Source organism: Ovis aries, chromosome 9 (genome assembly GCF_016772045.2).
Source record: "Ovis aries strain OAR_USU_Benz2616 breed Rambouillet chromosome 9, ARS-UI_Ramb_v3.0, whole genome shotgun sequence".
In the NCBI taxonomy this organism is placed as follows: domain Eukaryota; kingdom Metazoa; phylum Chordata; class Mammalia; order Artiodactyla; family Bovidae; genus Ovis; species Ovis aries.
In genome coordinates this window covers 74,642,486-74,669,724 of record NC_056062.1, presented here as the reverse complement: position 1 = coordinate 74,669,724, position 27,239 = coordinate 74,642,486, and the positions used below count along the sequence as shown (strand labels likewise).

The 27,239-nt window shown below is 50.0% G+C and overlaps 1 long non-coding RNA gene and 1 other non-coding gene across 7 annotated transcripts; one reads left to right on the top strand and one right to left on the bottom strand.

Annotated features, from left to right (window-relative positions):
* Nucleotides 1-1,802: 1,802 nt before the first annotated feature.
* On the bottom strand, nucleotides 1,803-27,239 carry LOC105611919 (uncharacterized). 6 transcript variants are annotated; one of them, XR_009594994.1, is made up of 6 exons: nucleotides 27,106-27,239; nucleotides 24,517-25,038; nucleotides 20,527-20,641; nucleotides 10,911-11,048; nucleotides 6,344-6,587; nucleotides 1,803-4,770 (listed from the first exon to the last, which is right to left on the bottom strand). It is a non-coding gene; the product is annotated as an uncharacterized LOC105611919 (long non-coding RNA). The 6 variants fall into 6 exon arrangements; XR_001435135.4 differs by lacking the exon at nucleotides 24,517-25,038; XR_009594997.1 differs by lacking the exon at nucleotides 27,106-27,239 and having other exon boundaries at nucleotides 6,344-10,488; nucleotides 24,517-25,165.
* Nucleotides 23,408-23,479, top strand: TRNAE-UUC (transfer RNA glutamic acid (anticodon UUC)). The gene has a single exon. It is a non-coding gene; the product is annotated as a tRNA-Glu (tRNA).

Genomic DNA, 27,239 nt, shown 5'->3' with positions numbered 1-27,239 from the left:
TTCTTTACTAGCTGAGCTACCAGGGAAGCCCATCGGTGGCTTTGAGACAACAGAAATTCATTTCTCAGTGTTCTAGAGGTTGAAAGTCCAAGGTCAGGTTGCCAGCATGTCCCGGTTCTGATGAGAGTCCTCTTCTGCATTGTAGACTGCTGACTTCTCATTGCGTCCTCACGTGGAAGAGAAGCAGAAAGAGGAAGCAAGTGCTATAGCTCTTCAGTTTGGTTCAGTTCAGTCGCTCAGTTGTGTCCGACTCTTCGCGACCCCGTGAATCACAGCACGCCAAGCCTCCCTGTCCAACACCAACTCCCGGAGTTCACTCAAACTCACGTCCATTGAGTTGGTGATGCCATCCAGCCATCTTATCCTCTGTCATCCCCTTCTCCCTCTGCCCCCAATCCCTCCCAGCATCAGGGTCTTTTCCAATGAGTCAGCTCTTCGTATGAGGTGGCCAAAGTATTGGAGTTTCAGCTTCAGCATCAGTCCTTCCAATGAACACCCAGGACTGATCTCCTTTAGGATGGACTGGTTGGATCTCCTTGCAGTCCAAGGGACTCTCAAGAGTCTTCTCCACCACCACAGTTCAAAAGCATCAATTCTTCAGTGCTCAGCTTTCTTCACAGTCCAACTCTCACATCCTTACACGACCACTGGAAAAACCATAGCCTTGACTAGATGGACCTTTGTTGGCAAAGTAATATCTCTGCTTTTCAATATACGATCTAGGTTGGTCATAACTTTCCTTCCAAGGAGTAAGCGTCTTTTAATTTCATGGCTGCAATCACCATCTGCAGGGATTTTGGAGCCCCCCAAAAATAAAAGTAAGAGCTATAGCTCTTACAAGGGTACTAATCCCATTCAGGAGGGCTCCACCCTCATGACCTCATCTAATTCTAATTACCTCTCAAAGACACACTTCCTAATACCATCACATCTGGCAGTGAATCTGGCAGGGACGACATTCAGTCCACAACAGATGGAATGGCTGGTCAAGGGGCTGCAAGGTTGAGATATTTTGTGGGTGATGATAGACTAGAGTGACTTGAGCACCTTAGCAGACACCGCTATATTCTCAAGGATTCTCTTAAAGAACCCTGTTAAAGGTGAGGCTTTTCTCCCGGGTTTGAGGGGGAATGGATATGTGTATATGTGTGTCTTAGTCCCTTCACTGTATACCTGAAACTGCCACAACATTGTTAATCGGCTATAGATAAAAAATAAAAAGTTTAAAATTTGGAAAGGAAAAAAAAAAAGGTGAGAGTTTCTCAATCTCAACTCTATTATTAACACTTTGGGCCAGAAAAGTCTTTGTTAGGCTTGGGGTGGAGGGCTGGAGAGGAGGGTCTCTGTCCTGGGTACTGAGATGTGTAGCAGTAACCCTGGCTTCCGCCCACTGGATGCTATTAGCACCCCACAACCCTTGAATGGAGCAACGGAATGTACTGCATTGAAAACATAAGGAAAGAGAGAGGCTCTGAGTTGTACAGGAAGGAAGAGAAAATGTGGAGGGGAAGTTTGTGTCAGGGAGGAAGCTGGGTCAGGGGGCAGACACAGCTTCAAATTCTCCAGTAAAACAAAAGGCCAGATCAGCCACTAACAGGGAGGAAAAGGAGTGTCGCACTTTCCACTCTGCTTCCAGATAAGCTACTGTTTTTCACAAGACCAGACATAGTTGGGCACGGTTAACTAAAGGGTTCCAAGTGCAAGCCCTTTGAGGAAATTCGCATACTGTTTGGTTCTTCATAAATGCTTATCAGTGAATTAAAAGTTCTGATAAACTGTTAAACAGGAGACCAGTTTAACTCTTTTTGGAAATCTCAGCTTTATTGAGGCATTAATAGACGCACAGAATTATAAGATATTTGAAGTGTACATCATGGTGATTGATATAACTTTTTGTTTACTTCTGGCACTTCCCAAATGTATTGGGGAACCCTTTCCTAACTTCCTTCAAAACAAAACCCCCAAATCCCCACAAAACCCCCATTCATATCTCAAAGGACACGTGTAATCTTTGGGACAGATTCCAGGAAGCACTGTGTGAAGGACCCAAGAGGAGACTATGTGTGAGCCAGACTAAAGGGGAGGGTGTCAGCTAAGGACTGATGAGTTTGTTAGTGTGCAGAATTAACACAATTTCTTGTTTTTGTTTTGTCTTATCCAGCAACATTAACTGACCTACAGCAAAGAGCCCCTAGAAATGCAGCCAGCTGCCAAGAGGGTGGAAGGTGACAGGGACAAGGGAGTTGGGTGTTAGTGACATGGTGTTGAAACTGTTAGCCTGGGGAGTGGCTGAGACCTGACCCAGGCTCTCTTTTCACTCACCCTCTTCTCCAAAGGACGGTGCCAAGACCTCTGGGGACATGGGGAAGGGGTGGACGATTCTGTGTGAGGCATCACAAAGGAAGGGACCACAACTCTGAGTCTTCATGAGTAAACAGGAGTTTGCTAGGTAGGTAAGAAGGGAAAGGACATCCCAGGCCAATGGCATAAAGGTGTGGAGGGGTGACAGAAGGTGACAGCTTCCAGAGCTGTTGAGAAATTCAGTGCAGGAGCCAAGGCAACGGGAGAGAACAGAGAAAGCGGGACCGGGGTCACGGGTGCAAACTACAGAGGGCGTTACAGAGGGTGGGGAAAAGAGCATGGACGCAGGTCTTGTGCCTTCGTTTTTGATGTTTCCAAAGAGTTTATTGTTATTTTCTAGATAATCTGCTTTCTCAGTTTGTATTTCCTCTTTAACTCAAATTGTTTAAGATTAATTTTAGAAGTATATTTCTAGGTGGTTGTAACTTTTTATCTTCTGGTGGTTATTAAATTTGCATTTTATTGTAATATTATAATCAGAAGATTGTTTGTACTCAGCTTTTTGAAATCCATTAAGGTTCTCATTATTTCCTAAAATTTGGTTAATTTTTGGCTCTTGTATTATCTATCTTTAGAGGGGGAAAAAACTGCATATACATTAGTTGTACCTTATTATTTATATTATTTAGTTCTTTTACATGCTGTGTATGTGTGTTTATGTGTCTGTATCCAAATCTTATTCTCTTATGGGCTAAGAGTCTTATCTCCAGTGGCTTTCTTTTTTATGTATCTTTTTTTAAATGTGGACCATTTTTAAAGTCTTTATTAAATTTGTTACAATATTGATTCTGTTTTGTGTTTTGGTTTTTTGCCCAGGAGGCATGTAAGATTTTAGCTCCTCCACCAGGGATGGAACCTGCACCCCAGCACCGAAAGGTCAAGTCTTCACCATTGAACCACCAGGGAAGTCCCTCCAGTGACTTTCTACTATTTCTCTTTGAGGTTCCTGTAAAGAAGTTCTTTATCTTGAGAATATTGTGATCGCACTTGTTAATGTAGAAGAGAAAACTTGGGCAGCCATGCGGAGGAGGGTTTTGGGTGGAGATTGGAGGTGACAGGCTAGGAGTCCAGGCAGAGGTCATGGAGAAAGAAAAGGAGGTGGCGCACTAGCCCGAAGAATCACATGGACGAGTGGGCATACAGGAGGCAGGGGAGCTAGGAGGCCCCAGGATGCTGCTGCTGGTATTCACGTTGGAAGGTGGGACAGTGGGTGGGTGTCCTCACACTGTGTTGTGACAAGTTGTTGATTATTTATGGCTTTTCGTTTTCTTTTCCTTTTGGCTGCACTCACACGGCTTGCAGGATCTTAGTTTTCTGACCAGGAACTGAACTTGTGTCCCCTGCAGGGGAAGTGCTGAGTCCTAACCTTTGATCACCAGGGACGTCCCAACTTGTTGTTTATTTGACTCATCTCTATCTCCCCAGTAAGGGCGGGACCATGTCTGCTTGGTGTCTGTTGTCTCCTCTGAGCCCGGCACAAGTGGTTCCTGGCACACAATACAGGTTGCAAGACAGAATTTAATAAGTGAATGAAACCCTGTTCCCGAGATGGCTGTGGGACCTCCAGGGGAGGTGTCCAGTGGGTGGTTGGGGATGTAGGTTGCAGAGGGGTCAGGGCAGTGAGTCCCTAATGAGAAGGCATGCTTGCTGAAATGCTCTATGTGGTCTGGACTCCTCTGTGGGTAGCAGCTTACTGTGAGCCTCCTGACCTGTGTGAAGAAATCATGCGTGTGCAGGTATGTGCATTCGGGGGTGGGGTGGGTAAAGAGTCTTCGGCCAAGGGAAGACCAATGCATCACCGACCATGGTCTGCTGTGGTCAGACAAGTCTGTAACGTAATGCCAGCCCCTTCATCAGTTCCGTGCCCAGAAACCCACCTCCTTGGGACTTTTCCCACTATTTCTTAAGTCTCCTCCTTTATTTCTTCAAGGCTTTTTCCCCTTTATCTGGACCCTCGTACTTTCTGGCTCCCCAGAAACCTCGGCCCTTGATTCCCTGGCAATCTCTCTACTGGAGTCGTCGTCCCTATTGGGTCTGCCATGCTCCCACCCTCTCCTGCAGAGAACGGCAGGGAGGGTGTGCCCTCTTCCGTTCCATGTAGCTGCCCCTCTTTTTCTTTCCTTCCCAGCCAAGCTTCTGGAAAGACTTGTGCAATTTGTTATCTTTACTTATTTCTTATCTAGATTCAGCGTGATCCAGTCCATTTCCCATCTTTTTTCTCAGAAGCCTTTCTCCAACCAAGGTCATCAGTTTGCCAAATCCAATCCCAACGGAACCCACTTTCCAAACTTAACCTTCTCCGTCCTCTTGGCAGTATTTCACATCTACGTCTCCTTCTCCTTGATGTTTTCTCCTCCTTGGCCTTCTAAGGAGGGTGAATATATATAATCCATCTTCCAAACTGGGCCACTGTTTAAAGTGAAAGGGGGCACTCATTAATTATTATGCCAGGCTGTCCTAAACCAAGACTCCCTCAGGCAAACACAGACTTACGGTCCTCCCTGCCTCCAAAACCTCCCTCTCCCGTCTCTGGCTGCTCATCCTCAGGCTCCTTTGTGGGGCCCTTCTTCTCCATCCTCTCCTTAAGCATGCCCCCAGCATTCCCCCATTCTCCCTCCGCACCATCTCCCTGTATGATGTTATCCACTCGTGGCTCAATCCTTGTCTGTCTACAGTGTCTTGATTCCTACTCCACATACAAACCCAACTGCTGAATAGAAGTCTCTACCCGGTTGTCCTAGAGGCAGCTTCACATCTATATTTAAAACCAAATTCATTATCTTTAACCCTAAATAGGTTATCTTCCTGTGGGTGAATGGTAGGTGGAGGAATATGAAGGAAGTGGCCATTAAGAACATAGCTTCTGCAACCTAAGTGTCCATTGGCAGATAAATGGATAAAGAAGATCAGCATAGATGCAGAATGGAATATTATTCAGCCACAATGAAGAATGAAATACAGTCATTCGCAGTAACACAGATGGGTCGACCTAGAGAGTATCACACTAAGTGAAGTAAGTCAAAGAAAGACAAATACCATATGCGATAACTTATTTGTGGAATCTAAAAAGGATACGAAATTTATAGAACAGAAAAGACTCACAGACATAGAAAACAATCCTATGGTTATCAAAGGGGAAGGGGAGGAAGGGACAAATTAGTTTGGGATTAGCAGATACACACTATTATATATAAACTAGATATAAACAACAAGGACCTTCTATATAGCATAGAGAACTATATTTAATAACTTAAAACAACCTATAATGAAAAAGAATCTGAAAAAGAATACATATAGTCTCTAAAGCCAAGTCTGGCTCCAGAGACATTTTCTCAAGCACCTTAGTATTTTCTGTGTGCCAAGAGGCTAGAAAAGTGTTCAGCAAATAATAAGTGCTCAGCAAATTTTTTCCACCCTCCTTCTAGCTCAGCAATTTGTCTAACCAAAGTGAAAGTGTTAGTTGCTCAGTTGTGTCCAACTCTTTGCAATCCCATGGACTGTAGCCCACCAGGCTCCTCTGTCTATTGGATTTTCCTGGCAAGAGCACTGGAGTGGGTTGCCATTGCCTTCTCCAGGAGATCTTCCCAGCCCAGGGATCAAACCCTGGTCTCCTGCATTGCAAGTGGACTCTTTACTGCCTGAGCCACCAGGGAAGCACAAAGATTATCTACCCAGGAGTAGGCCTATTTTCCTCGTCTTTCCTTACTCTACATCTGGCAAGTCCTGTCAACTATACCTTAAAATGTTATGTGCCTTTCCAGAGTTGAGTTAATTATTATTCTTTTTCCAAAGTACTTTTAAAATTGAAGTAGAATTGATTTACAAAGCTGGGTTATCTGCTACACAGCAAAGTGGTGCAGTTATACACACACATTCTTTTTCTTGTGCGATTACTTTTCTATATTCCTAGTTCATTGTCCAAGATGTCTTGATATTGAGAAGTCAACTCCCAGAGTACCAGGTAAGAATGCAGAGTACAGACCTGGATGTCTGCAGAGTCTGAAGCTTTTCCTTCCAAACCTCCACTCTGCTTGCTTCCTTAGAACCTTACTGCATCACCATGGAAACAAGTCCAGGCCTGCCTCCTGGAAGATGAGAGACTCTGTGGAGCAGAGATGAGCCATCCTGCTAAAGCCAGGCTGCCACCAGTGCCCAGCCAAACCTGCAGCTGACCACAGATCCAAGAACAGAGGAACTGCTACCTGAGCCCACAGCAAACTGCTGACCTGCAGAAAGATAAGTTAAATGAGTGGTTGTTGTCAACCATCAAATTTTGGAATAGTCTGTTATGCAGGAAAAGCTTACTGGTACACTTAGAAATGGGTATTCCCAGATGGTTAAGAACCCACCTGCCAATGCAGGAGACATAAGAGACTTGGGTTTGATCCCTGGGTCAGGAAGATCCCCTGGAGGAGGGCACAGCAACCCACTCCAGTATTCTTGCCTGGAGAATCCCATGGACAGAGGAGCCTTGTGGGTTACAGTCCATGGGGTCGCACAGAGTCAGATGAGGTGCCTTAGCATGCCTACATGCTTAGGAATTTGCCACAGACAGGGTAGCTTGAATAACAGAAATTATTTTCTCATACTCCTAGAGGCTAGAGGTCCAGGACCAAGGTACCAGCAGAGTTAGCTTCTGGTGAGACTTTTCTTCCTTGCTTACGGACAGCACCTTCTTGCTGTGTCCTCGTGTGAGCCCAGCAAGAGAGACCTTGTCTCTTCCTCTTCGTATAAGGACATTGATCCTATCAGATTGTTGTCCTTGTTCGGTCACTAAGTAGTGTCTGACTCTTCGTGACCCCACAGACTGCAGCACACCAGACTTCCCTATCCTCCATTATCTCCTGTAGATTGCTCAAGTTCATGTCCATTAAGTCGGTGATGCTATCTAACCTATCAGATTAGGGGCCCAAATTTATAGCCTGATTTAATCTTAATTACTTCCTTACAGTCTCTGTCTCCATGTACAGTAGCACTGGGGATTAGGGCTTCAGTGTACGAATTTGGGGGGGGGGGGGGGGGGCGCACACAATTCAGCCCATAGCAGGTAGCAACCATCAAGTGGAAGTAGAAGCCATAAGAGCTGCTAAGTGAAAGTGGAAGTGTCAGCCACTCAGTCATTCCGATTCTCTGGGACCCCATGGACTGTAGCCCGCCAGGCTCCTCTGTCCATGGGATTCTCCAGGCAAGAACACTGGAGTGGGTTGCCGTGCCCTTCTCCAGGGGATCTTCCCGACCCAGGGATCGAACCGCGCTGCAGATTCTCTACCATGTGAGCTATCTGGGAAGCTAAGCGCTGCTAAGATCACCTGAAAGGAGTGTGAGGGCAGAGGAGACCCACTGACCAAGGACAGACTCAGGGTCCCCAGTCTGGGGACCGGCAGACCAGTCCCCGGGGCCAGCAGTGGATGAGCAGCCCTGTGAGAACAGAGAGGGAAAGGTCGAGGAAGTACAGGGAGGACCGAGGGGTTGATAAGGAGGCATGGACGCCAAGCCATCCATCATTTCATAGAGGAGGAAATGACTAACACAGTCAGCGCAGCAGGCAGAGGTCAGGGGCTGAGATGTGCCCACTGGTCTTGGCCCAGTCCCTGGTGACCCCGACAAACGTCAGAAGTATGGCCGAGCCAGAAGCCATGTCCCTGGTGGACTGAGGAACAGAAAGGAGATAAGGAACGGAACAAGCAGATAAAGGATGCTGCTGAGAAGTCTGGACGAGAAGGCACGAGAGAAATCAAGAACACAGAATCAAGAGACTTTTTTACGACAGGAGAGACTTACGTGTCTGTATAGGCTGAGAGGATTGAGCTAGAAACCAGGAGACGTTCATGATGAGGGAACAAGGTTTAGAGGAGGCAAAGAGGCAGGCGGCAGTAGCTAGCCTTTCTTAGCATTTGCCTGTGCCAAGCTCTCTGTGCAGCCTGTCTCATCTAATCCTTCCATCAGCTCTGCGAGGTAAAGGCAGGTACCATCCCATCTCACTGATGAGGAAACCGAGGCACTGAGGAGCTGAAGAAATCTGCCCAAGATCACCCAGCCAGGAAGGGATATAAATGGGATTGGAACCCCGGCAGCCCGACTCCACAGGCTGGGGGATCTGACCTGGATTTTGGCCTGCTTCTAAAATTAATAGGAAAGCAGTGGGGGTGTGGGGGTAGGAGGGGGGTGCGTGGAAGCGGACTCGGTAGGGAGGAAGGATTTGATGGAGATCATGTGATCCCAGTGGCCTCAATTTTTTTTTCCAGTGGTAGGAGACAAGAAGCTAAGCGTTAGGCCCGGGGTCGGAAGGGAGCATGCGGAGAGTGATGGAGGCCCAGAATAGTAAGTGGTTTAGACCCAAGGCTGCTGCATGTGCTGGCAGGTGGTACCCAGTTGGGAGTCTGAGCCTGTAGCGATGCCAGCACTGTGGTGGTGCCCTTCCCAGCAGTGCTCGGGAGCCAAGAGAGGCAGGAGGCCTGGCACCGGCTCCAGGCTGGGAGGCTTGCCAAGGGGGTGCCAGCAAAGGGTGGGGAGAAGGGCGCTGGGTCCTGGCGAGCATCTGTGGTTCCTGACTTGGCTGTGTCCGAAGGGAGGCCTGCACCCATCCCATGGCGGTCACCCCTGAATCTCAGAGCGTGGGCCTGGCCTGCTGTGTGTTCAGGGTCCCCAGAGAGGATCTGATTCCAATAGAGTCTGGAGTTCAAGCCGAGTCCAGGAGGGTAGGAAGTAAGAGGGGCTGACAGACAGGGTGTAAAAGGTAGAGGGAAGGGCTGAGGGATGACAGGGCAGGGTGCCGAGGAAGGCGAAAACAGAGATGTGAGCACTGGGGTAGGAGGACCCCGCAGGGTCTACACCATCCTGCTTGGGCAGGCTTGGGGGGCTTGAAAGGACTTGGGCTTCCCTGGTAGCTCAGGTGGTAAAGAATTGCCTGCAATGCAGGCAAGAGATCTGAGACCCCAGTTTGATTCCTGGGTTGGGAAGATCCCCTGCAAGAGGGCATGGCAACTGACTCCAGTATTCTTGCCTGGAGAATCCCCATGGACAGAGGAGCCTGGCTGGCTACAGTCCACAGAGTCGCAAAGAGCTGGACACGACAGCACAGCGCAGCGCATTTTACACCCTCATCCACACCCATATTCCTCTGCCCAAACTGAATGGAAGTGTCTCAGAACTTTCCCTTTGTCCTGAAGAGTAGGGACCTCTGAGGGAGAGGTTAAAACAGGGGAGGCCACAGGAGTTGCCTGAATAGACTTTTCTTTCCACGAAACCCCAGCACAGCCCAGAAAACCAACACAGGGGCGCCAGCAGGAGTGGGCTTTCTGTGGGACCCGAAGCATCTTCCGTGGCTGAAGGACTCTTCAGGAAGAGAAATCCTGGGGAATGGGCTGGGACGACCAGCAATGGGGAAAATGTTAATTTTACCCAACCCATGTTTACAGAGCTCCTAATATATATATATATACCAGGCACTATCTGAACAAGACAGGTGGTGTGATCTCATGTAGCAGCTCCCAGAGCACCTTCTCCAGGATGGTAACCATCTCCCGTGTTTTAAAAAGGGGGTGGGGTTCCCAGGTGCAAATAAGTTTGGGAAACACTAGGTTAAAGAGAGTTAAACAGATTTACTCCCTGAAGGACTTGTCAGAGGCTTTAATCTGTCACTATGCTCCAAGACATTCCCTGAAGTGGAACTGAATTTAGGGTACTGCCCTGCACCACCACCACCACCACCACTCCCCGCCCCCCCCAGCCCCAGGCCTGCTTGACCACAGGTTTCTCTCATTCCCGGCAGCCCGAGGACAGGAACACGTGATCCACCAACTCTCGTGGAGAAGCGTAACTCAGGTGGCAGAGTTCAGCCGTGAAGTCAGGCTCCGCGGTGGGGCCTCGGGCAGGCTGCTTCGGACCGTGTTCACTGTATCCATCTTCCCACCTGCAGCTCAGGCAGTGTCTCCCTTGTGCAGGTGTGAAGCTGGGAGTGCCGGGCCTGGCACCCAGAAACCCCTGACTCAAAGGACACCAGCCTGGCTTGAGAGGCCCTTCTGCCTGCTCTAAAATGCTATGGCTTGCAGGCCTAAAAACCACTGATTGGGGGCCAGGGTCAGAGCGCCTGTCTTCTCCCCAGCAGTCTCAAATGGCTGTCAAAGCCTGTGACAAGAACAAGGAAAGAGCAGTCATTGGGGATGAGGGTGGGGAGGGGGAAGGGGAGGGGTGAGGGTGGGAATAGGGGAAGGAGGAGGGGAGGGGTAGGAGGGGGAGGGGGAATGGGGGGAGGGGAAGAGGAATGTGGGGGGAGGGGAGGGGGAGGAAGGTACTTCCGTTTCCATTCCCATCAGCGAGCGCAGGCTCTAGGAATCTGCGGTCGGTGGGCTGGATTGACTTCTTGGACAGGGTGGCGACAGGCCGGGAACGGCCGGCCAGCCACCCACGCCCGCAGGGCCCCAGGATTGCTGCGGCCCGAGTGGGCACACCGGAAACCTCCCCAGGCCGGGCAGGCGCTGAGCAGCTGCGGGACTTGGCCCGGGCCCAGCCCTGTCCTTCCTGGAGGTGGCCGCTGGCGGGAGGCTTACCAGAAACGCTCCGCGGCCGCCGCTCGGGCTGACGTCAGCGTCTCCGGAGGGCGTCGGGCCTGGGGGATTTCTAGCCCCCGACGTGTCTGGGGAAAGGATGCCTCCTCTTCCAAGAGCAGTGTACCACTTCTTCAGGGCCTGAGAGAAATGGGAACAGATGGTGGTGTCTTAGGAGGGAGGGAGTTTGAACTGGGAGACATCGGGTAAGGACCAGGTCTCCACCTTGGGACTGGGGGGCGCTCTCCGCAAGTTCCAGACCCCACCTGTCTTCTCTGGCGGCTAGAAACCAGCCCCCTGGTGTTCCCCACGCAGGAGAGACCCTTCTGTACACTTGACTGTCTGCCTTCACAGTTATTTAGTAGGCTTGCTTTTATTGTCTGAACCCAGGGATGGGGGAGTGGCAGCGAGTGGAGATGATGGCCCCCAGAGACATCTGTGAAGTACTGTGATCCCCATTTTACAAGACCCAGAGGTCAAGCATCCTGCCCAAGGTCAAACGCTGCCCTGGAATTTGAACCCACGTCATTCATAGTCAATGCTCTCTAGGTAGGAGGAAAAGTTTAGGATCCTCAGTTTAAACTTCTGGTCTATTGGGGCAGGGGGGAGAGAAACATGCATATAAATCAACAGAACATCTCTGATGGAAGGAATGCTTTCCGTCATTGTTAAGGGAAAAACATTGTAGAGCCCCGGTGTGCGAAGCTTTGTTGGCTGCCTTTGAGGACTTAACAGTTTTTCCGGGAGCGTGCCCCATTACCACCAGACAATGAAGACAGCTCCCCCTCCTTCCCCTCTCCCCCCCCCCCGCCCCGCCCCGCCCCGCCCCGCCCCTTCTGGGTTGCCCCACCCCCACCCCAGCTCTCCTCTAGTCTCTTTTTCCAGCCAAGGTGGGGCCTCCAGAGCTCATGGCCTCGGGCCCAGGGCTCGCCTTGCCTCGCCTCCTTTCTTGGCAGCCGCTAGAGCTTGCTGCAGTTTTTGGCCTAGTAAAACCCTTTCTTGCCTCCCCAAGGGAGAGTTTTGATTGGCTTCAGCTGGGATGACCTCATCTTCTAGAATTTGGGGATGTTCCCATTTTCCACAGCTCCACCTTCAGCCAAGGAGTTCCCCTCTGGCCATCTTTTCTCTGAAGGCCACCCTACCCCAACCTGCCCAAGCGTTGGAATCCCTCAGACTCACTTGGGCAGGCCAGTGTGTGCCCGAGATTCCTGTTCTCTTTCCACACCAGCATTCCTGGGTGGTCTTGGCTGCTCCCAGCTTTGTCCCACCCCTCCTGCATGTTCCCTCCACCCTCAGAGCCCGCCCCTCCCCTCCTCAGGCCTTGCTGCAAGATTCATAGGAGACTGCATTATTTAAAATGATCACAGTCGTTCTCCTGTCAGCTCTTCTTTAAGATCATCTCCCTTGATCTTCATAATAATCCTATGATACAAAGATTGTCATCCCCAGTTGACAGATGAAGATACAAAGTCTTAGAGAGTTGATGTAAACTGCTCAAGATGAACAGCTAGTAGGCATGGAGTCTGGATCCAGACCCAGGTGTGTCTGGCTCCAAAGCCACCGCATGCTGCTGATCACCTTGAGAAATACCGCTGGCTGCACCCGCGTGGGTGATCCTGCCCAGCCACAGTGCCGGCTCTCCTGGAAGGATCATCAACAAATCCCATTAGCTCTAACCTTCCAAAAATCTCCAGAATCCGACCACTTCTACCACATCCCCTTGGCTGAGACAGCATCGCCTTCTACCTGAATTTACTGAAACAGTCTAGGAGGTCTCCTGTTTCTGCCTTCTCTCCACACAGCAGCTAGAGTGGCCCTTTAAAATAGTCCCTTTGAGCCTGTCTTTTCTGTGCTCAGAGCCCTCTGGTGGGTCCCATCTCACTCATAGTCAAAGCCAAAGTCCCTGCATTGGCCCAAGAGACCCTCCACACCCACAATCCCACAAACCTCTCTCCCTCCTCCCACTGTGGACTCTGATTTCACTTCTTACTGTTCTCACGCTCTGACCCACTTACACTGGCCTCCTTGCTAGTCCCTGCAAACTCATAGCAAGTTTCTGCCTCAGGGCCTTTGCACTTGCTGTTCCTACCATCTGAAAGTCTTCTCCCCCAGTACCTTCACGACTCCCTTATCTCCTTCAGGTTTTGCTCATATGTCACCTTTTCGGGGAGTCTTTCCCTGTTCACTCTTTCCTCCATCTGGCTCCAAAACCCTCTCCACGCCCTGCTTTTTTCCTCCCCATAGTACTATCACCAAGTGATAGTATTTTACTGATTTATTAGGTAATTGTCTGCTTCCCCTACTGGAATGCAAGATTTGTGCAGATAAAGATTTTTGTTTCTTTTTTCACTGCTGTATTTCCAGAGTCTGGAATCGTACTTTGCACATAGTAAGATGCTCAATAAATCTTTGTAGGAGGGAGGTGTTGGCCAGCTAATTTCAGGTGGGGCCAAACAGAAGGGCATAAGTATGTGGGCAGGCCTATGAGTCTCCTGGTCATGCCTTGTGAAAACGGAAGTTTGGGGCCCAGAAAGAAGTGGCCTCTGACCTCTCGTGCCTCCTCTGTGGCTTCAGGACCGTGTGTTGTTTGTTTTTGGGCAGTGCCAGGTCTTCTTTGTGATGCATCGGCTTAGTTGCCCTGTGGCGTGTGGCACATGCCACAACCAGGGATCAAACCAGTTCCCTAACCAGGGATCAAACCAGTTCCTTGACCAGGGATCAAACCAGTTCCCTGACCAGGGATCAAGCCAGTTCCCTAACCAGGGATCAAACTTGTCCCCTGCACAAGAAGGCAGACACCAGGGAAGTCCCACGACCAAGTGCTGACTTGAGTCTCTGGAGAAGCCGGTCCAGGAAGGTTCCTGGGAGGCAGATTCTGAGATGAGAGAGTGGAGGAGGGTTGAAGAAGACTCTAAGGAGGAGGAAGGGAGGGCGGGGGCAGGGGCGGACATCAAGCTGCGGTCTAGGCCCAAGGACAATCTTAGCCAACCCCACAGAGGGCTTTGGAGCTCAGGTGGCCCCTCAGAACTGCCCACATGAGGCCGAGTTGCAGGCCTTCGATATCCCCGCCTAGGCCTTACTGGCCGGGGGTCAGTCCTTGGGTGGGATGCAGTGAGGCACCCCTCTCAGCTGGGGTAGCAAGTCCTTTCTTGGAGGTTCTCGGCCATTCTATCACAGGATCCTTGAGGGGTCTGCCTTGTCTAGTGACCACCTCATCCACCTGTGGGGTCGCCAAGATCCAGGATGACCTGGGTCCTGGGGTTACTAAGGCAGGTTTAACACACTCGTTCAGAGATGACCAGTTCCCAGTGAAAGAACCAAGACAAAGCCTGACTAAACCTAAGAGTCGTACGCATGGTGCTCTTTAAATTAAAAAACAGGGGTGGGGGCATGAAGGCGCAGGTACTTGAATAACAATGAAGCACCGAGCATTTCGCCCACCTTCCTTCCTCCAACACCTCCTCCTCTGTCTCTGTGGCACATGGAATGACAGGTGTCAGATGTCGGTGTGAGAACCAAAAAGTAAGAGGTCACACACTCTTTAGCATGAAAAGAGAGGTGCCCTTCCCCTTCTCTAGAGGAAGGGCCATAGGGGTCGGCAGTGCACTGGCCAGGAGCTCGTGGTTCCTGCAGAAGTGGTCGATGAAGATGGGAACGTTTCTCTATCAAAGCCAACGTCTGTCAACATCTGCATGGAGAAAATCCTTGTGGTATCTGTATATCTCTCAGAGGTGAGCATAGCAAATAAGAGATTATACTTAGGAAGTCTTCAGACGTGGCAGGTGGGCTCATCCTGTGTGGTCGCCAGTCCCCATTCCTAGATATGTTCTACAGGAGGGAGCCAGACAGCCGGGAAGAGCCAGATAGGAGGCAGGATGGGGTCTGGCTAAGAGCTGCTGTCAGATAGTCTAGGCTTTTAATACTGTCTCCATCACTCATCAGAAGTGATGTCTGTATGTTGTAGACTGAATTGCTGAAGTCCCCAAAGTGTTAGTCGCTCAGCTGTGTCTGACTCTTTGTGACCCCAAAGTTCCCCCCAAATTATGTTGAAGTCCTGACCCCCCAGGACCTCAGAATGTGGCCTTGTTTGTAAATAGAGTCTTCGTAGGGATAATCAAGTTAACATGAAGTCATTAGGGTGGACCCTACTCTAATATGACTGCTGTCCCTGAAAAAGGGAAACTCTGGGACTTCCCTGGCAGTCCAGTAGTTAGGACCTCGCCTTCCAATGCAGGGGGTGTGAGTTCAATCCCCGGCTGGGGAGCTAAGAACCCACATGCCTTGGGGCCAAAAACATAAAATAGAATCACCCTGGAGAAGGAAATGGCAGCCAACTCTAGTATTCTTGTCTGAGAAATCCCATGGACAGAGAAGCCTGGCAGGCTACAGTCCATGGGGTCCCAAAGAGTCAAATATAACTTAGCAACTAAACCACCTCAAATAAATGGTAGCAAGATTTCATGTCCACACACACAAAAAAGAGTAGAAGCAACATTGTAACATATTCAATAAAGGCTGGCTTTTTTTTTTTTTCTTTTAAGAGAAAATTTGGAGACATAGACACACACATGGAGAATAGCACATCAAGGGTGAAGGGTGAGACCCAGATGAGGTAGCTACAAGCTGAAGAATGCCAAGGGTTGCTGGCAACCATCAGAAGTGAGGAGAAAGGCATGCATAGAATAGATTCTTTCTCCCAGCCCCCAGAAACCCTTCTGACACTTTGATTATGGACGTCTAGCCTCCAGAACGTCTAGCCTTGTTTTAGGCACCCAGTTTGTGGCACTTTGTATGACAGCCCCAGCAAACTAATACACTGATAAGTTTCTTAAGTTCACAGAGACTGTTTTCTCATCTGTAAAATAGGGTTGCTATTATTTACTCCACAGGGTTGTATGGATTACATGAAATAAAACCATCTCTGTAGTAATTTCAGGCACAGAGTAGGTGCTTTCTCAGGTCAGTGGTGGTGGCTTAGAAGTTGGAGCAGTTCGTAGCAGAGGTCTTTTCCATCCTGGGTGTACTTTAATTCTGTGATCCACACTTGGGGTTTGATGAGTTCCCACACCTCGGTACCCAACCCCCATCTGTTTCTTACCACTGTCCCAGACGAAGAAAACCAACAGCAGTTCTGTATTCTGAAGGCTGCCAGTTAAAATTACAGCTGCTCAGTGGTCCATGTGGAGGGAAAGATGGGGAGGACTGTCTTTAGAGGGTGCAGCAGCCTTCCTGGAGACCATGTTAACCCTGACCCTGAAACCCTGCCTGGTGGCTTTTAATACACAGACGGGGAGGAAGAAGAGGATGCTGCGTCAGCCCTTCTGGATATTTAAAATGATTTTCAGTCAAAGAGACAGCATTATTATCATCGGTAACAGATACCTAATGCTATCCCTCATCCTCAAGCAGCCCAGCACAGAACTCCAAGGAGTGATTTTGAATATTCTGGTTTGGTTCAGAGAAAAGGAAGGCGTGAGATCAAGCATCGTGTACTTCTGAAGTCAAAGGTGAACAAAATGACTGTCAATTAGATGTCGATTTTTCTGTAGCCAACCTTCTATGTCTTGACATGTTGTTTAAGAGTTGTTTGTGCATTTTAATATGTGATAGACACACTTGAAAGTTTGTTGCCACCCCTTATATAATCAAAGTGATACATATATTTTTGTAGGGCTTGAAAAATAATTTTACTCCTTTGAGTAACTGTGGAGATTTACAGTTACTATGGCATTGACTTATGGTACATGCTTAGCTGTATCTATGATTCGTTTGTTCAGGAACCTCCAGTTGTAACATTATTCCTTTTGAAAGCTTTTCAACTTCCCCTTAACACTCTGGAGTTCATCTTTCTTTTTCCACTTTGCTTCTACAGCTTGTGTTGTTAATTTTATATTTGAACAAAAACATCCACCACAATAAAAGCTTTTACTGTGGTGGGGGTGGGGGTATTGCATGAGGGACGCAGGCTTATTTTTTAAATCTTGGAAAACACAGCAGAATATGAAAAAGAAAACCTCCCAGAGTCAAAACATCTTGGAGTATTTTTCTTGTCTTTTTTCTACATCTGAGCATGAATAAGAAGCACGTGTGTAAGAGAAACAGGTGGGACTAGAGTGCTGTGCTTGAGACAAAACTGGGACATGCCTAGGCTTGTGTAGGGGAAATGGTGAGGCAGCTGCCAGAAGCTGATGCTGCTGAGAAAGTGCAGAGAGGGGAAGAGGGAGCCTGCTGGGGGAGACACATCCCAGGGTGGAGACTGTCAGGCAGTGAGAGAGCCTTTGGTGACTGGAAAGGCGGAAAGCCTCTGTGATTCCTCAGAACCTGTGGAATCGGGTCTGAGCTACGTGTGTGTGTGTGTGTGTGTGTGTGTATGTGTGTAAAGGTGGTCCTAGACAGCCATGTCAGCCACTGCAGAGCCGTTTCACTAAAAGACTGTGAGACAGAGGCTCCATCAGCCGTGGTTTATGACTCCCTGATGGGGTATGACACTGACAGGGAGGGGAGTGCCCTGGGACATCACCCCAGGTCCACGACCTGCTTCTCTATCTGCCACAGGTGCCCCGCAGTCCACAGGGCACAGACCAGAGCAGGGAAGAGGAGGAAAACAACCGCTGGAATCACGTGTTCGGGGGCCATGCCTGAACTTTGCCCGGAGCCCATGTGAGACACTGCAGGAAACTTCTAGAAACACTTGGGGAGACTTTGCAGAGCAGACGAGAGCCAGAGTGTGACTCTCAGGGGTCTTTCACTATGATGAGTTGGTTCATGACTCCAGCAAGACAATGAGACCCCTGAAAGCAGAGCCCTATCACATTAACTTTAGCTTCCATCACCTAGACTTTGGTGTATTCAAAAGTGCTCAGTACACTACATTTTATGCTGACTAAATACAATCTTTTTTGATAATCTGATTTATGACATGGTTTCCAGAAATATATTATGATAAAAAATGGGACTCCCTGGACAGGAAAATGAAGTTGGATATGCTGATCACACATTTGGCCTCAAGAAATCTTGGCATTCTCTTCCCCTGAATTCTGTGGGTCTCTGTGATTCATAATGTCCCAAAACATCAAGGATTAGACAGAAGCCAGAGCGGAATCATGCAGAGAAGAAGAGAGCTCAGAACCTCCTAAGCTACCTCCTCAGATGGACAAGAACCTGGGGACCTGGCCTTTGCTTTACTGGTGGACTGGAGGATATCAACTGGGTGTCAAGCACTGTACTATAGTCAAAACTATTATTTTTCCAGTAGCCATGTATGGATGTGAGAGCTGGACCATAAAGAAGGCTAAATGCAGAAGAATTGATGCTTTTGAACTGTGGTGTTGGAGAAGACTCTTGAGAGTTCCTTGGACTGCAAGGAGATCCAACTAGTCCTTCCTAAAGGAAATCAGTCCTAAATATCCATTGGAAAGACTGATGCTGAAGCTGAAGCTCCAATGCTTTGGCCAGCCACTCATTAGAAAAGACCCTGATGCAGGGTCTGAAGGCAGGAGAAGGGGATGACGAGGACAAGGTGGTTGGATGGCATTACTGACTCAATGGTCATGAGTTTGAGCAAGCTCTGGGAAATAGTGAAGGACAGGGAAGCCTGGCTGCAGTCTATGGGGTCACAAAGAGTAGGACACGACTGAGCGACTGAACAACAAACCACTGTGCTGGGTATCTTGGGGGCTCCTAGAGAAACAGAGCATAATCCTCGACCTTGGGGAGTTTATCATTAGTCAGAGAGATTAACTGGTTAAGTACCTCTGTGCTACAGAGTCTTTCAGGGCAGTGTGGAATCAGGAAACTGCAGACATAGATGATGTGGTAGGAGGATCAGGGAAGGCAGAGACCCTGAGGGGATCAGAGGAAGGAGAGGGATCCTGGAGAGGGTGGGGGAACAAGCAGGCATGGAGGACAGTGTCATCTTGGGGCTGAGAAGGAAGACTTCCAAGTCAGCAAGTGGATACCAGTCCAGCCCTACCCCTTTCTAACTGTGTGACCTTAGGGTGGTTCATTTGCCTATCTAAGCCTTGGCGTCTGTAAAGTAGTTCTGACCTCACAAGGTTGTTGAGGAATAAGCAAAGGCAATATGAGTGAGGCACTTAACCCAGTGCCAGGAGCATAACAAGCACTTAACAAGTGTCAGCATTGCTTTTGTTATCAGGAGCAGCTGGTAGGATCTGGAAAGATGGGGAACCTGGTTGAGCTTCTGGAGCAGTTCAGTTCAACTGAACGAGTGTTTGTTAGGTACCTACTATGTGCTAGGTGGGCCTCCCAAGTGGCTCAGAGGTAAAGAATCCATCTGCAAAGCAGGAGCTGCAGGTTTGATCCTGAGTCAGGCAGCCCACTCCCGTAATCTTGCCTGGGAAATTACACAGACAGAGGAGCCAGGTAGATACAGCCCACAGGATCGCAAAAGAGTCAGACACGACTGAGACAAGAATAATGTGTCAGCCACTGTGCTAGGCTCCAGGCAGTGGGCACAAGGGCCTCAAAGGAGCCAACAGGCAAATGGGGCTATGAGCAACAGATGTAATTCCAACAAAGCAGGGAATGTACAAGGTGCTCTAGGCTCACTGAAGAGGCACGGGGCCAAGGCTGCAGGTAGCTGGAGAGCCCTTTCCTGGGAGGTACATCTCAGCTGAGATCTGGGTAAGGACAGCAATTAGCCCAGTGGGTAGAAGGGGTAGAGCAGAGAGGGCAGGGAGTGTCCCAGGCAGAAGGAAGAACTTTTCACCTCCCGGAGAGCCCACTCCATTCAAGCCAGTGCAAGTCAGCTCTCCTGTCTAGATCCAGTGAGATGGGGCGGGAGTGGTAACTGGTGGTAAGAGCTCCCCCGAGGGCCACGGGGTGCCCCGAAAGAGAGTGCTGTGAACTCATCTGTGCTTTCGAAGGTCACCGCAATGCCTGATGGAAGCGGGCAAGGCCAGAGCAGACAGACTATGACATTTTGTGATCATTCAGGTGTGAGGCCGGGGCGGCCTCAACTAGGATGGAGGAAATGGCGTCAAAGGGACAGGAGCTGGTCCTTGCACTCCGGGATCTTACATTAGATGCACGAAAGATACTTGTAGACCCAGCAAGATGGGCAACAATGGAGCAAGGGGTGCTGCAGGGGTACAGAGGAGGAGGTTCAGCAAAGGCTGGGGTGGGGGTGGGGCCAGGCCACAGGTAGCAGCTGCTGCTGGGGGTACTAGTGGAGGTCTGGGAGCCACGGGCCAGGGCATTGTTGCAGGAAGGGGAAGCCCCTGCCAGGGCCCGAAAGGGGGCTCTTGTCTAACACTCGGAAATGAATTGTCCAAGGAGACACACTGACAAAGCAAGAGATTTTACTGGGAAGGAGAGCAGGAGGGAAAGGGAACCCAGGAGAACTACTCTGCAATGTGGCTCGCAGTCTCGGGTTTTATGGTGATGGGATCAGTTTCTGGGTTTTCTTTGGCCAATCATTTTGAGTCAGGGTTCTTCCTGGTGGTGCACGCATTACTCGACTAAGATGAATGCCAGCTAGAAAGATTCTGGGAGGTGGCAGGACCCATGGCATTTCCTTTTGACCTTTCCTAAACTGTTCCGTATTCCTCACCGGGACTTCCTGTTGTAAAATAACTTACAGGTATGCTTACTATGGTACCTGGCCAGGGTGGGCGGTTTCAGTCAGTGTATTTCCCTTAGCAGATTGACGCTGTCCTCAGGATCCCAGCAGGGTCCCATTTGATGACACAGGTTGCAGAGATCTTCATGGGTCCCTGAGAGGAAAGGAAGCAGGGGAAGTGATGTGGAGGAGGAATCAGTCCTGCGGAGGTGACTGCAGTGGGAAGGAGCTGGAGCCCAGAAGGGCAGATGTGCTGGTCTGGGCCCAGGGGAGGAAGAGGAGGAGGAGTGGGCTGGAGAAACTTTGCAGGAAGTGACTTGGCCGATGGAGGGAAGCAATCCTTCGCAGCTCAGGGGACCACGCTGCAGCAGTGGCCCTATCAAAACAGGGTGGCTGGAACCAGAGCAATTTGGCACCCTGTGCAAAGAGGTCATTTCGATGGCCAGCCTTTCCTGAGTGGCTGCTGCAGCCAGACCCAAAGCCAGGCGACAGGCAGACGTCACGATGCCACTTCACCCCCATTGTCGCCACCATTCATGTTGTAGACCCCCATTCTACAGAGGAGGCGAAGAAATTCACGCAGGCACACAAGTGATAAGAAGCTTTGTCAATATCTCGAGAGCCGACGGTGTGAGTTAGAGGAAACTATGAACCAGGAGTGACAGAAAGTCAAGAGGAACTAAAGAGCCTCTTGATGAAAGTGAAAGAGGAGAGTGAAAAAGCTGTCTTAAAACTCAACATTCCAAAAACTAAGATCATGGCATCTGGTCCCATCACTTCATGGGAAATTGATGGGGAAACAATGAAAACCGTGACATTTTATTTTCTTGGGCTCCAAAATCACAGTGACAGTGACAGCAGCCATGAAATTAAAAGACACTTGCTCCTTGGAAGAAAAGCTATGACAAACCCGGACAGTGTATTAAAAAGCAGAGGCCTCACTTTGCCGACAAAGGTCCATCTAGTAAAAGCTATGGTTTTCCCAGTAGCCATGTATGGATGTGAGAGTTGGACCATAAAGAATGCTGAGCGCTGAAGAATTGATGCTTTTGAACTGTGATGTTGGAGAAGACTCTTGAGAGTCCCTTGGACTACAAGGAGATCCAACCAGTCCATCCTAAAGGAAATCAGCCCTGAATGTTTATTGGAAGGACTGATGTTGAAGCTGAAACTCCAATACTTTGGCCACCTGATGCGAAGAGCTGACTCATTTGAAAAGACCCTGATGCTGGGAAAGATTGAGGGCAGGAGGAGAAGAGGACGACAGAGGATGAGATGATTGGATGGCATCACTGACTCAATGGATATGAGTTTGATCAGACTCTGGGAGATAGAGAAGGACAGGGAAGCCTGGCATGCTGCAGTCCATTGCAAAGAGGTTGCAAAGAGACACAACTGAACAACAGCAACGACAACCAATGAGCCAGAAAGTGCCTTCCCAGGTGGCACCAGTGGCAAAGAATGCACATGCCAATCAATGCAGGAGACATAAGAGACCAAGGTCCGATTCCTGGGTCAGGTAGATTCTCTGGAGGAGGGCATGGCAACCCTCTATAGTATTCTTGCCTGGAGAATCCGCATGGACAGAGGAGCCTGGCGGGCTGCAGTCCATAGGGTCGCAAAGAGTCAGACACGACTGAAGCGACTCAGCACACCTGCACGCATGAACCAGGCATGTGTGCAGACAACACTGGACAGGGCCTGAGAGTGAGCATTTTCCCAGTGTTTCCTGGGACTGTCACATGTGTCAGGCCCTGGAGACCCTGCGGTTAACAAAACATGAGGCTCCTGCCCCATGGACCTTAGCGTCCTGTGAGGGAGAGGGACAAGAGACAAAGAAGATGCGAGTGAACCTAGAGCGCAGATCGCAGGAAGCAGGGCGAGGAAGGGAAACGGACTCCAAACTACAAAGCGGCCAGTCTGACCCTTGGCCCAGAACCCTGGACCACAGAGCATCAAGGCATCAGTGGTTGGGGGCTGGGTTCTCTGGCTGGCTCGGAGGCAGTACTAGCCAGGCCATGGTTTCCTCACAGGAAGAAGCAGTCAGGTTACAGTAGCAGCTCTCAAATCGTGCCTTAGCTGAGGAACCTCTTATTCAAACATGATCTTAACCAGAAGCCAAGTCCAATGGGCAAACAGATGTAAGTTCAGCTTGAGAGCAGAACTGCCCCCTCTTTCCCTCCGGATCCTCAGCAGCCCCAAAGGAATCTCACAGATTTCCAAGGGCTCCAGGAGCCCACTCGCGAAACCGTGGGATTGTAACACGTTTACCATTAAACGGGCACTTACTAGATAAGAGCTACATGTACACAGCCTCATTCATTTCTCTCAACAAATCTACGAAGTCATCATTTTACCAGTGAGGAATCTGAGGCTTAGAGGGGTTAATAACATTAGCCAAACAGCAGCTGCTTGTTGATCATGGTCTGGACCCTGCCAAGCTGTCCAGCTTCCTGGCTCCCGCCCCTGACCGCCGCCCCCCCCATTCACACCCACACATACACACCTTCTTTCTTTAGATCACAGGAATCCATTTCTCATTCCCAGCCTTGGCACACACTTTTCTATTCTTCTCCTATGGTGTTAGTTCCCTATTGCTGCTATACACACACTAGTGGCTTAAAGTAACACAGATTTATCAGCTTACAGTTCTGGGATCAGAAGTCCAAGATGGGTAGGCAAAGCTTCCTTCCTTCTAGAGGCTCTAGGGTAGAATTCGTTTCCTTTCCTTTTCCAGTTTCCAGAGGTTTTCATGGCTCACGGCCCCCTTCCATCAACGCCGTTACTCTGACCTCTGCTTTTATTGTCGTATTTTCTCTGACCCTCTGCCTCCTCCTTATAAGGACACTTGTGATTACATTGGGCCCACACTGATAATCCAGGAGAATCTCCCATCTTAAGATCCTTAACTGGAGGGAATTCCCTGGTGGTCCAGTGGTTAGGACTTGGGGCTTTCACTGCCATGGCCCAGGTTCAATCCCTGGTCAGGAAACTAAGATCTTGCAAGCTGCCCAGTGTGGCCAAAAAAGAAAAAAAAAAAAAAAAGCCTTTAAGTGAATCACATCTCTCTTGCCATGTAAAGGAACATATTCACAGATTCTAGGGATTAGAACGTGAACATCTTTGGGGGCCATTATTCAGCCAGCCACATCTTATAACTCCACTCATCCCTCAGATCGGAGCTTTAAGGTCATGTCCTCAAGGAAGCCACCCCTGATCCTTCTGATAAGACCATCCTCAGTTGGGTTCTCAGGAGGCTGATCTCTCCCTCACCTTGCTTGTCAAGGTCATAATTTAGCATTTGTTTGGATAGTATTTGAGTAACTAAACATTAAGAGTGCTGTATTGCACTTAGCCACTGAGTCATGTTTGACTCTTTGTGACCCCATGGGCTGCAGCCTGCCAGGCTCCTCTGTCCATGGGGATTCTCCAGGCAAGAATACTGGAGGGGGTTACCATACCCTCCTCCAGGGCATCTTCCCAACCCAGAGACAGAACCCAGGTCTTCCCACATAGCAGGTGGATTCTTTACCATCTGAGCCACCAGGGAAGCCCAAGAGTACTGGAGAGGGTAGCCTGTCCCTTCTCCCGGGGGGCTCTTCCGGACCCTGGAATTGACCTGGGGTCTCCTGCTTTGCAGATGGATTCTTTACCAGCTGAGCTACCAGGGAAGCCCAAACATCAAGAGTGTGGGGAGTCCTTTTGTGTTTCTGTTTGTATTTTCAGCAGAATTTGGCACACAGCAGGGGCTCAATTAACATTTGTTAAATAAATTAATGAACAAATAGATGAACTTGCCTGAGGTCACAGAAGCAAGTAGCAGAGGCAGGATCTGAACTTGGGCAGTGGGTTCCCAGAGTCCTATATCCTTAGCCTTGCACAAGCTTGCCTCACACAGACCTACAGTAGCCCAGGCCCAGGGGGTGTGTTTAAGTCTTCTCAGCAACATCCCCCAGGTACCAGTTGCTTGGCCAACCCAAACTCGAACCCTTCCGCCCTCCCGCGACCCCCACGCCCCTCCAGTCTGACCTGTGATTTAGGACTTGATTCATAGGAGGTAGGACAAGAAGTTCTGTGAATGCTGGCCGTGTGGGATTGGGGACCGTGGGTAGCCAAGGCCCCAGGGGCCACAGTGGTGGGAGGTGGCACCAGGCCACCAGGAGGAGAGCCCTCTAGAGGGGGCGGTGGGCACCGGGTGGGGTAAGAGCCGAGGGCAGCGCCCTGGACACGCCCACAACGAGAAGCCGGAGGAGATCATGCCAGCCAGCAAGGAAACGAGCTGTCAGAAATCCGGAGGAGACGTGGGAAAGTGCAGTGTCATGGAAACCACGGAGCGAGCGTGTCCACTGGTTCTGGAAGAGGTGGCTGTCGAAGCATCAGGCGGCTCCACGGGGCGGGAGTGGGAGGCCCATGGCCACCTGTCCTCCAGCTCTGACGCCCTTCAGCAGGGTGACTTCAGCAAACTGCATGGGAGCCGAAGCATCAGGCAGAGGCTGAGTGGGCGCTTCAAGGATCCAGGAGGAAACTAGCCGAGACCACACATTTCCGGATCTGGCAAGGAGGGAGGGGGGCGGTTGCTAGGAGCAGCGCTGCGGACCAGGGGAGCCCGCACGTGGGTTTGCAGGCACCTGGGCAGAGCCTGGGAGGAAGCATGGGGAAGCCGGGGGAAGGTCACGCCGTAGGGGGGCACCGCTGGGCTGGGACCGTCCAGGGATGAGTCAGCGCCCACGTGGCTTGTGGCTCCCAGCCGGCCTCGCCCTGGTGTCTATGGTAGGGCCTGGGAGCTAAGCTTTCTCCCATCAAGTTCACCCAGGGATTGCTTTGGAGGGGACCCTGGAGACTCGGGGCTGGGGCCACTGAGTGCAGGACCTCTGCACAGCCTCCTACTCAAAGGCCAAGGGCTTCCTGGGCTCTGGGAGGACCTCAGAGGGCCTCCTGCCCTGGGTGGGGAGTCCAGTGTGAAACCACCTGAGACGGACTGAATGGAGGAGCTTAGTCCCCCTCCTACCCCACTTCTCCAAAAGGTTCTAGAAAACTGCCTTCCCAACCCCAAGGGACCTGACAACCATCTTTTGAAGATGTGAGTCCAAGTTTGTGCTTTGGACCCCTTGGGCAAGCTGATGAAGCCTGTGGATCTTTTCTCAAAGTGTGTAAAATACCAATGAAACCAATTATATTGAAAATTATATATATATTTAAAACTGAACCTTTAATATCATGCCATACATGCTTCTTTATCAAATGCACTAAAGAACAACATCTGGCAATCGGTCACAATTTTAGAGCTGTTGTTCAGTTGTTAAGTCGTGTCTGACCCTTTGTGACCCCATGGACTGCAGCATGCCAGGCATCCCTGCCCTTCTCTGTCTCCTGGAGTTTGCTCAGACTCATGTCCATTGAATTGGTGATGCTATCTAACCACCTCATTCTCTGCCACCCTCTGATTTTAGAGTAGTGGTGCGCATAAATGACACTGGGAGCTGTCTATGAAAGTCTGATGTGATATGAAACTGTCTGTGATCTCTTCTAGTGACAAAGTCACAGATCCCATTGCTACCGTGGTCTCTGCCTATGGTCCTAATGGAAGGAAATGCTCAGCGTTTGGTAGGGGTTAGTGAAAGTCAGGGTGTCATTTTTACCCATCCAAGTCCTTGGATCCCCTGAATTATATCCATGACCTTCAAAAACTTAAGAGCTTCAGTTCTGTGGCAAGAGTCAGAATCCCCAGTGCCTACAGGGTGCAGACAGGCGGCTGCTGTGCATGGCTGTAGAGCTGGTGCCCTGGAGACCACACACCTCTTGAGGGGCAGCAGCCCTGCTGGGATCCTGGAACAGTAAGGTTAATATCACCTAATCTTCACCTTTTAAAGAGATGCCAGAAACACTAATTATTTTGTGAACCCTTCTCATTTTAAATGTTTGCCCCAAATTGACATTTTAAAGGATACTCTGGGGCCAAACATAACATGAGTGCTGGCCTGGTGGAGCCTGGAAACCCTGGATTTGGGCTCCCTGCTGGATGGGGTTCTTGGCGGAATATGGACGTCACCCTCTAGGTCTCCAGTCTTCCCATGAGAGGCCTGTTGGAGCACACGTAACGCATAGCTCCAGGCTAAAAATGTACTAGGCAATAACCCCAATCCACAGTAAATTACCACATCAAACCTACTAATTGTCAAGTATGCCACCTCACAGGCTCTGCTTCCCTCCTTTGGGCCTGCCCTGGGGGCTGATGGGATCAGGGCGCTCTCTCTCCCTGCCTACCCCCCACCCCCCATCCCCCCCACACACACCCCTGCCATGCCTTATTCCATGAAGGGAGCTGGATCTAGAGCCAGACTCCCTAAGTTTCAGCCTTAGCTCCGCCACTTATCAGCCCGGTGACCTTGAGAAGTCATGCATCTTTCTCACCCCCTACAGGGCCATGTCTACACAAATGGTTTGGTGGGACAATGGCACTTGTAAGTTGCAGAATGTATCTACATGCAAGGGAGTTCTGATTCTCCCCACCTGGTTTCTTATTATCTTCTACCCTGATCAGCTGAGTCCCTGTGGGGTGAGGGTCTAAGACACAAAGGAAACCATGTGTGTCCCCAGATGCTACCCTCTGGACAGTACCTGTGAAATACAGGAGTGTGTGCAAGGCGGCTCTGACTAACTCGAAGGATGATCCATTTGGAAGGCCGCAGGGCCCGCGACGCTGACCCTGGTATTTTTCTCTGGCAGCAGTGAAATCCGGTGCTTTGCAGATT